General features: G+C 40.8%; 1 long non-coding RNA gene across 1 annotated transcript; it reads left to right on the top strand.

Moving 5' to 3' along the window:
• Positions 1–2053: 2053 nt before the first annotated feature.
• Positions 2054–3400, top strand: LOC130683352 (uncharacterized). The gene is made up of 2 exons (XR_008997011.1): positions 2054–2352; positions 2898–3400. It is a non-coding gene; the product is annotated as an uncharacterized LOC130683352 (long non-coding RNA).
• Positions 3401–9471: the final 6071 nt, after the last annotated feature.

Genomic DNA, 9471 nt, shown 5'->3' with positions numbered 1-9471 from the left:
CATCACCCTAATACAAAAACCAGGCAAAGACCCCACCAAAAAAGAAAACTACAGACCAATATCCCTGATGAATGTAGATGCAAAAATACTCAACAAAATATTAGCAAACCGAATTCAAAAATACATCAAAAGGATCATACACCATGACCAAGTGGGATTCATCTCAGGGATGCAAGGATGGTACAACATTCGAAAGTCCATCAACATCATCCACCACATCAACAAAAAGAAAGACAAAAACCACATGATCATCTCCACAGATGCTGAAAAAGCATTTGACAAACTTCAACATCCATTCATGATAAAAACTCTCAGCAAAATGGGAATAGAGGGCAAGTACCTCAACATAATAAAGGCCATCTATGATAAACCCACAGCCAACATTATATTGAACAGTGAGAAGCTGAAAGCATTTCCTCTGAGATCGGGAACTAGACAGGGATGCCCACTCTCTCCACTGTTATTTAACATAGTATTGGAGGTCCTAGCCACAGCAATCAGACAAAACAAAGAAATACAAGGAATCCATATTGGTAAAGAAGAAGTTAAACTGTCACTATTTGCAGATGACATGATACTGTACATAACAAACCCCAAAGACTCCACCCCAAAACTACTAGAACTGATATCAGAATACAGCAAAGTTGCAGGATACAAAATCAACACACAGAAATCTGTGGCTTTCCTATACACTAACAATGAACCAACAGAAAGAGAAATCAGGAAAACAACTCCATTCACAATTGCATAAAAAAAAAAAAATACCTAGGAATAAACCTAACCAAGGAAGTGAAAGACTTATACTCTGAAAACTACAAGTCACTCTTAAGAGAAATTAAAGGGGACACTAACAGATGGAAACTCATCCCATGCTCGTGGCTAGGAAGAATTAATATCGTCAAAATGGCCATCCTGCCCAAAGCAATATACAGATTTGATGCAATCCCTATGAAACTACCAGCAACATTCTTCAATGAACTGGAACAAATAATTCAAAAATTCATATGGAAACACCAAAGACCCCGAATAGCCAAAGCAATCCTGAGAAAGAAGAATAAAGTAGGGGGGATCTCACTCCCCAACTTCAAGCTCTACTGTAAAGCCATAGTAATCAAGACAATTTGGTACTGGCACAAGAGCAGAGCCACAGAACAATGGAACAGACTAGAGAATCCAGACATTAACCCAGACATATACGGTCAATTAATATTTGATAAAGGAGCCATGGACATACAATGGCGAAATGACAGTCTCTTCAACAGATGGTGCTGGCAAAACTGGACAGCTACATGTAGGAGAATGAAACTGGACCATTGTCTAATCCCATATACAAAAGTGAATTCAAAATGGATCAAAGCCCTGAATGTAAGCCATGAAACCATTAAACTCGTGGAAAAAACATAGGCAAAAACCTCATAGACATAAACATGAGTGACCTCTTCTTGAACATATCTCCCCGGGCAAGGAAAACAACATCAAAAATGAATAAGTGGGACTATATTAAGCTGAAAAGCTTCTGTACAGCAAAAGACACCATCAATAGAGCAAAAGGGAACCCTACAGTATGGGAGAATATATTTGTAAATGACAGATCCGATAAAGGCTTGACGTCCAAAATATATAAAGAGCTCACATGCCTCAACAAACAAAAATCAAATAATCCAATTAAAAAATGGGCAGAGGAACTGAAGAGACAGTTCTCCAAAAAAGAAATACAGATGGCCAACAGACACATGAAAAGATGCTCCACATCACTAATTATCAGAGAAATGCAAATTAAAACTAAATGAGGTATCACCTCACACCAGTAAGGATGGCTGCCATCCAAAAGACAAACAACAACAAATGTTGGTGAGGCTGTGGAGAAAGGGGTACCGTCCTACACTGCTGGTGGGAATGTAAGTTAGTTCAACCATTGTGGAAAGCAGTATGGAGGTTCATCAAAATGCTCAAAACAGACTTACCATTTGACCCAGGAATTCCACTCCAGGAATTTACCCTAAGAACGCAGCAATCAAGTTTGAGAAAGACCAATGCACCCCTATGTTTATCGCAGCACTATTTACAATAGCCAAGAATTGGAAGCAACCTAAATGTCCATCGATAGATGAATGGATAAAGAAGAAGTGGTACATATACACAATGGAATACTACTCAGCCATAAGAAGAGGGCAAATCCTACCATTTGCAGCAACATGGATGGAGCTGGAGGGTATTATGCTCAGTGAAATAAGCCAAGCGGAGAAAGAGAAATACCAAATGATTTCACTCATCTGTGGAGTATAAGAGCAAAGGAAAAACTAAAGGAACAAAACAGCAGCGGAATCACAGAACCCAAGAATGGACTAACAGGTACCAAAGGGAAAGGGACTGGGGAGGATGGGTGGGTAGGGAGGAATAAGGGGGGGAGAAAGAAAGGGGGTATTAAGATCAGCATGCATAGGGGGGTTGGGAGAAAGGGGAGGGCTGTACAACACAGAGAAGACAAGTAGTGATGTTGGCGTGTGATATGGAATTCCTGGGTCAAATGGTAAGTCTGTTTTGAGCATTTTGATGAACCTCCATACTGCTTTCCACAATGGTTGAACTAGTTTACATTCCCACCAGCAGTGTAGGAGGGTACCCCTTTCTCCACACCCTCGCCAACATTTAGCTATGCTGATGGACAGTGACTGTAAAGGGGTTTATAGCGGGGACCTGGTATAGGGGAGAACCTAGTAAACATAATATTCTTCATGTAAGTGTAGATTAAAGATAACCAAAAAAAAAAAAAAAAGCAGTTCCTGTGTGGAGACCTCCAATGAGTTCTACACAATGGTATAAAGGGCAGATCAAAGTATGGGCCAAGGGTCTGTTTGTATTTATACAGAGGATGAAAGCCTAATTTGGCTACACAGAAAATGAACTAAGATACGATATGAAGAAGAACTTCCAACATCAACACTCTCTGGAAGAGTCATACCAGAAGATGATCATCAAAAAACCTCAACAAAGATCCAGGCGATGCTGCAGTTGTAGCTGCATTCATCCCACCGGTTCCTGGACTTGCCATGGGAATGAAGAAGGAGATATCTCAGCTGGCCTGTGCATACAGTAAAACAACAAATTTGAATGGATCTACACTGTTGGAACTCAACCAAGAATTAGGAGAAGTGCAAGTTGTAGTGCTCCAAAATCTTACAACTACAGACTATCTACTGTTAAAAGAACATATGGGATGTGAACAGTTCCCAGGAATGGGCTGTCTTAATTTGTCTGATTTCTCTCAGACTGTTCAAGTACAGTTGGACAATATCCATCATATCATAGACAAATTTTCACAAATGCCTAGGGTGCCTAACTGGTTTTCTTGGCCTCACTGGAGATGGCTGGTAATTATAGATCTGCTTTGGTTATGTAACTGTTTTCCTATTATGTTAATGTGTATGTGCAATTTAATTAGTAGTTTAAAACCTATACATGCTTAAATTACTCTACAAGAAGATATGTCAAAGAAATAATCAATCTTCCCATGTTTTCTTGTCTGCTACCTCTATAGCTTTTCTACTTCCTTCCTAATTACAACCCTTAAATAGAATTCGTGCCTCATATCAAATTTACCGAGTATCAAAAAATCCTCCAAGTGCTAAAGATACCTCAAGACAAATGCTGGGCATAGAAGCCACAGGGCATAAATCTGCAAAGAAGTAAAAAGCTAACCTTTTCAAACAATATGGCTTCTCTCTCACTTACCAACTTTACACCTCCCTGTATGGCCCTGGAAGATGACTGGTTAGCCAGAGACGGGTAAGATTCCTCAAGGGAGGAACAACCTAAGACAGGCACAGTCGCAGGGGGGTCATCAGGTGAGAAATTGGGGATCAACAGAGGTGAGGCTTAGAACCTCACCCCCCGTTCTGAGAGAAATCTTCTGCATCCGTGGATGTTTTATTGCCCTTGTCTAGCTTGGATTAACACATAGTCTACAGGCACACACCTGATCATCTACATTTGCTCTCTTACAACAGTAAACTAAGTTTTCTACCTCTATCTTACATCTACCTACCACTTCAGCATTTTATTAATAATAATAATAATAAAGGGAGAAATGTGGGATTCACATATAAATCAAGTATAAAAATCAAACGAGAGGGGCGGAAGATGGCGGCGTGAGTAGAGCAGCGGAAATCTCCTCCCAAAACCACATATATCTATGAAAATATAACAAAGAGGACCCTTCATAGAATAAAGACCAGAGGATACAGGACAATATCCAGACCACATCCACACCTGCGAGAACCCAGCGCCTCGCGAAGGGGGTAAGATACAAGCCCCGGCCCGGCGGGAGCCGAGCGCCCCTCCCCCCAGCTCCCGGCGGGAGAAGAATAGGCAGAGCGGGAGGGAGACGGAGCACAGGACTGCTGAACACCCAGCCCCAGCCATCCGGGCCAGAGCGCAGACACAGTACGTGCCCAGGGGGCCCTGGATGCTAGGGAAACAGGGCAGCAAGAACAGTGAGCGGGTACCGGTGGCCTGGCGCAGGAGGACACCAGAAAAACGCGCGACCATTTTTTTTTTTGCTGTTTTGTACTGGCGAGCGCTATTTCGAAGTCTTAAAGGGATAGGGCCCCCAATACTACGGAAACAGGGCAGCAAGACCAGTGAGCAGATGCCTGAGGCTGGCGCCGGAGAATAAAGAAGAACGAGCGGCCACTTTTTTTTCTTTAAATTTAAAAAAAAAATTTTTTTTTTAATTTAAATTTTTTTTGTGTGTGTGGTCGTTGTTTTGTTTTGGCGGGTGCTTTTTGGAAGTCTTAAAGGGCCAGGGTGGGACACTTAATCCAGAGGTAGGGAATCCGGGGATCTCTGGGCACCCTAACCCCTGGGCTGCAGGGAGCAGGGAGGCCCCTTACGGAGATAAATAGCCTCCAGGCCGCTCCCCCTCCAACGCGACTCCACCACTTTGGAGCAGAGGCCTGAACCAGGCCACACCCATAGCAACAGCGGAGATAAACTCCATAGCAGCCCAGCAGGAAGCAGAAACCCTGTCTGCGCACAGCTGCCCAGCACAAGTCACTAGAGGTCGCTTTTCTCCCAGGAGAGGAGGGCCACAAACCAACAAGAGGGGAAGTTCTTCCAGCCGTCACTCGTCCCAGCTCTGCAAAGTATTCCTATCACCATGAAAAGGCAAAGCTACAGGCAGACAAAGATCACAGAGACAACACCAGAGAAGGAGACAGACCTAACCAGTCTTCCTGACAAAGAATTCAAAATAAAAATCATAAACATGCTGACAGAGATGCAGAGAAATACGCAAGAGAAATGGGATGAAGTCCGGAGGGAGATCACAGATGCCAGAAAGGAGATCGCAGAAATGAAACAAACTCTGGAAGGGTTTATAAGCAGAATGGATAGGATGCAAGAGACCATTGATGGAATTGAAACCAGAGAACAGGAACGCATAGAAGCTGACATAGAGAGAGATAAAAGGATCTCCAGAAATGAAACAATGTTAAGAGAACTGTGTGACCAATCCAAAAGGAACAATATCCATATTATAGGGGTTCCAGAAGAAGAAGAGAGAGGAAAAGAGATGGAAAGTGTCTTAGAAGAAATAATTGCTGAAAACTTCCCCAAACTGGGGGAGGAAATAATCGAACAGACCACTGAAATACACAGAACCCCCAACAGAAAGGATCCAAGGAGGACAACACCAAGACACATAATGATTAAAAAAGCAAAGATCAAGGACAAGGAAAGAATTTTAAAGGCAGCTAGAGAGAAAAAGTTCACCTATAAAGGAAAACCCATCAGGCTAACATCAGACTTCTCGATAGAAACCGTACAGGCCAGAAGAGAATGGCATGATGTATTTAATACAATGAAACAGAAGGGCCTTGATCCAAGGATACTGTATCCAGCACGACTATCATTCAAATATGACGGTGGGATTAAACAATTCCCAGACAAACAAAAGCTGAGGGAATTTGCTTCCCACAAACCACCTCTACAGAACATCTTACAGGGACTGCTCTAGATGGGAGCACTCCTAGAAAGAGCACAGCACAAAACACCCAACATATGAAGAATGGAGGAGGAGGAATAAGAAGGGAGAGAAGAAAAGAATCTCCAGACAGTGTATATAACAGCTCAATAAGTGAGCTAAGTTAGGCAGTAAGATACTAAAGAGGCTAACCTTGAACCTTTGGTAACCACGAATTTAAAGCCTGCAATGGCAATAAGTACATATCTTTCAATAGTCACCCTAAATGTTAATGGGCTGAATGCACCAATCAAAAGACATAGAGTAATAAAATGGATAAAAAAGCAAGATCCATCTATATGCTGCTTACAAGAAACTCACCTCAAACCCAAAGACATGTACAGACTAAAAGTCAAGGGATGGAAAAACATATTTCAGGCAAACAACAGCGAGAAGAAAGCAGGCGTTGCAGTACTAATATCAGACAAAATAGACTTCAAAACAAAGAAAGTAACAAGAGATAAAGAAGGACACTACATAATGATAAAGGGCTCAGTCCAACAAGAGGATATAACCATTCTAAATATATATGCACCCAACACACGAGCACCAGCATATGTGAAACAAATACTAACAGAACTAAAGGGGGAAATAGACTGCAATGCATTCATTCTAGGAGACTTCAACACACCACTCACCCCAAAGGATAGATCCACTGGGCAGAAAATAAGTAAGGACACGGAAGCACTGAACTACACAGTAGAGCAGATGGACCTAATAGACATCTATAGAACTCTACATCCAAAAGCAACAGGATATACATTCTTCTCAAGTGCACATGGAACATTCTCCAGAATAGACCACATACTAGGCCACAAAAAGAGCCTCAGAAAATTCCAAAAGATTGAAATCCTACCTACCAACTTTTCAGACCACAAAGGAATAAAACTAGAAATAAACTGTACAAATAAAGCAAAGAGGCTCACAAAGTCATGGAGGCTTAACAACACGCTCCTAAATAATCAATGGATCAATGACCAAATCAAAATGGAGATCCAGCAATATATGGAAACAAATGACAACAACAACACTAAGCCCCAACTTCTGTGGGACACAGCAAAAGCAGTCTTAAAAGGAAAGTATATAGCAATCCAAGCATATTTAAAAAAGGAAGAACAATCCCAAATGAATGATCTAATGTCACAATTATCAAAATTGGAAAAAGAAGAACAAGTGAGGCCTAAGGTCAGCAGAAGGAGGGACATAATAAAGATCAGAGAAGAAATAAATAAAATTGAGAAGAATAAAACAATAGCAAAAATAAATGAAACAAAGAGCTGGTTCTTCGAGAAAATAAACAAAATAGATAAGCCTCTAGCCAGACTTATTGAGAAGAAAAGAGAGTCAACACAAATCAACAGTATCAGAAACGAGAAAGGAAAAATCACGATGGACCCCACAGAAATACAAAGAATTATTAGAGAATACTATGAAAACCTATATGCTAACAAGCTGGGAAACCTAGGAGAAATGGACAACTTCCTAGAAAAATACAACCTTCCACGATTGACCCAGAAAGAAACAGAAAATCTCAACAGACCAATTACCAGCAACGAAATTGAAGCGGTAATCAAAAAACTACCAAAGAATAAAACCCCCGGGCCAGATGGATTTATGTCGGAATTTTAGCAGACATACAGGGAAGACATAATACCCATTCTCCTTAGAGTTTTCCAAAAAATAGAGGAGGAGGGGATACTCCCAAACTCATTCTATGAAGCCAACATCACCCTAATACAAAAACCAGGCAAAGACCCCACCAAAAAAGAAAACTACAGACCAATATCCCTGATGAATGTAGATGCAAAAATACTCAACAAAATATTAGCAAACCGAATTCAAAAATACATCAAAAGGATCATACACCATGACCAAGTGGGATTCATCTCAGGGATGCAAGGATGGTACAACATTCGAAAGTCCATCAACATCATCCACCACATCAACAAAAAGAAAGACAAAAACCACATGATCATCTCCACAGATGCTGAAAAAGCATTTGACAAACTTCAACATCCATTCATGATAAAAACTCTCAGCAAAATGGGAATAGAGGGCAAGTACCTCAACATAATAAAGGCCATCTATGATAAACCCACAGCCAACATTATATTGAACAGTGAGAAGCTGAAAGCATTTCCTCTGAGATCGGGAACTAGACAGGGATGCCCACTCTCTCCACTGTTATTTAACATAGTATTGGAGGTCCTAGCCACAGCAATCAGACAAAACAAAGAAATACAAGGAATCCATATTGGTAAAGAAGAAGTTAAACTGTCACTATTTGCAGATGACATGATACTGTACATAACAAACCCCAAAGACTCCACCCCAAAACTACTAGAACTGATATCAGAATACAGCAAAGTTGCAGGATACAAAATCAACACACAGAAATCTGTGGCTTTCCTATACACTAACAATGAACCAACAGAAAGAGAAATCAGGAAAACAACTCCATTCACAATTGCATAAAAAAAAAAAAATACCTAGGAATAAACCTAACCAAGGAAGTGAAAGACTTATACTCTGAAAACTACAAGTCACTCTTAAGAGAAATTAAAGGGGACACTAACAGATGGAAACTCATCCCATGCTCGTGGCTAGGAAGAATTAATATCGTCAAAATGGCCATCCTGCCCAAAGCAATATACAGATTTGATGCAATCCCTATGAAACTACCAGCAACATTCTTCAATGAACTGGAACAAATAATTCAAAAATTCATATGGAAACACCAAAGACCCCGAATAGCCAAAGCAATCCTGAGAAAGAAGAATAAAGTAGGGGGGATCTCACTCCCCAACTTCAAGCTCTACTGTAAAGCCATAGTAATCAAGACAATTTGGTACTGGCACAAGAGCAGAGCCACAGAACAATGGAACAGACTAGAGAATCCAGACATTAACCCAGACATATACGGTCAATTAATATTTGATAAAGGAGCCATGGACATACAATGGCGAAATGACAGTCTCTTCAACAGATGGTGCTGGCAAAACTGGACAGCTACATGTAGGAGAATGAAACTGGACCATTGTCTAACCCCATATACAAAAGTAAACTCAAAATGGATCAAAGACCTGAATGTAAATCATGAAACCATTAAACTCTTGGACGAAAACATAGGCAAAAACCTCATAGACATAAACATGAGTGACCTCTTCTTGAACATATCTCCCCGGGCAAGGAAAACAACAGCAAAAATGAATAAGTGGGACTATATTAAGCTGAAAAGCTTCTGTACAGCAAAAGACACCATCAATAGAACAAAAAGGAACCCTACAGTATGGGAGAATATATTTGTAAATGACAGATCCGATAAAGGCTTGACGTCCAGAATATATAAACAGCTCACACGCCTCAACAAACAAAAACCAAATAATCCAATTAAAAAATGGGCAGAGGAACTGAACAGACAGTTCTCCAAAACAGAAATACAGATGGCC

Source organism: Manis pentadactyla, chromosome 4 (genome assembly GCF_030020395.1).
Source record: "Manis pentadactyla isolate mManPen7 chromosome 4, mManPen7.hap1, whole genome shotgun sequence".
In the NCBI taxonomy this organism is placed as follows: Eukaryota; Metazoa; Chordata; class Mammalia; order Pholidota; family Manidae; genus Manis; species Manis pentadactyla.
Note: the sequence above shows the minus strand (reverse complement) of the source record. Positions and strands in the feature narration are given on the sequence as shown.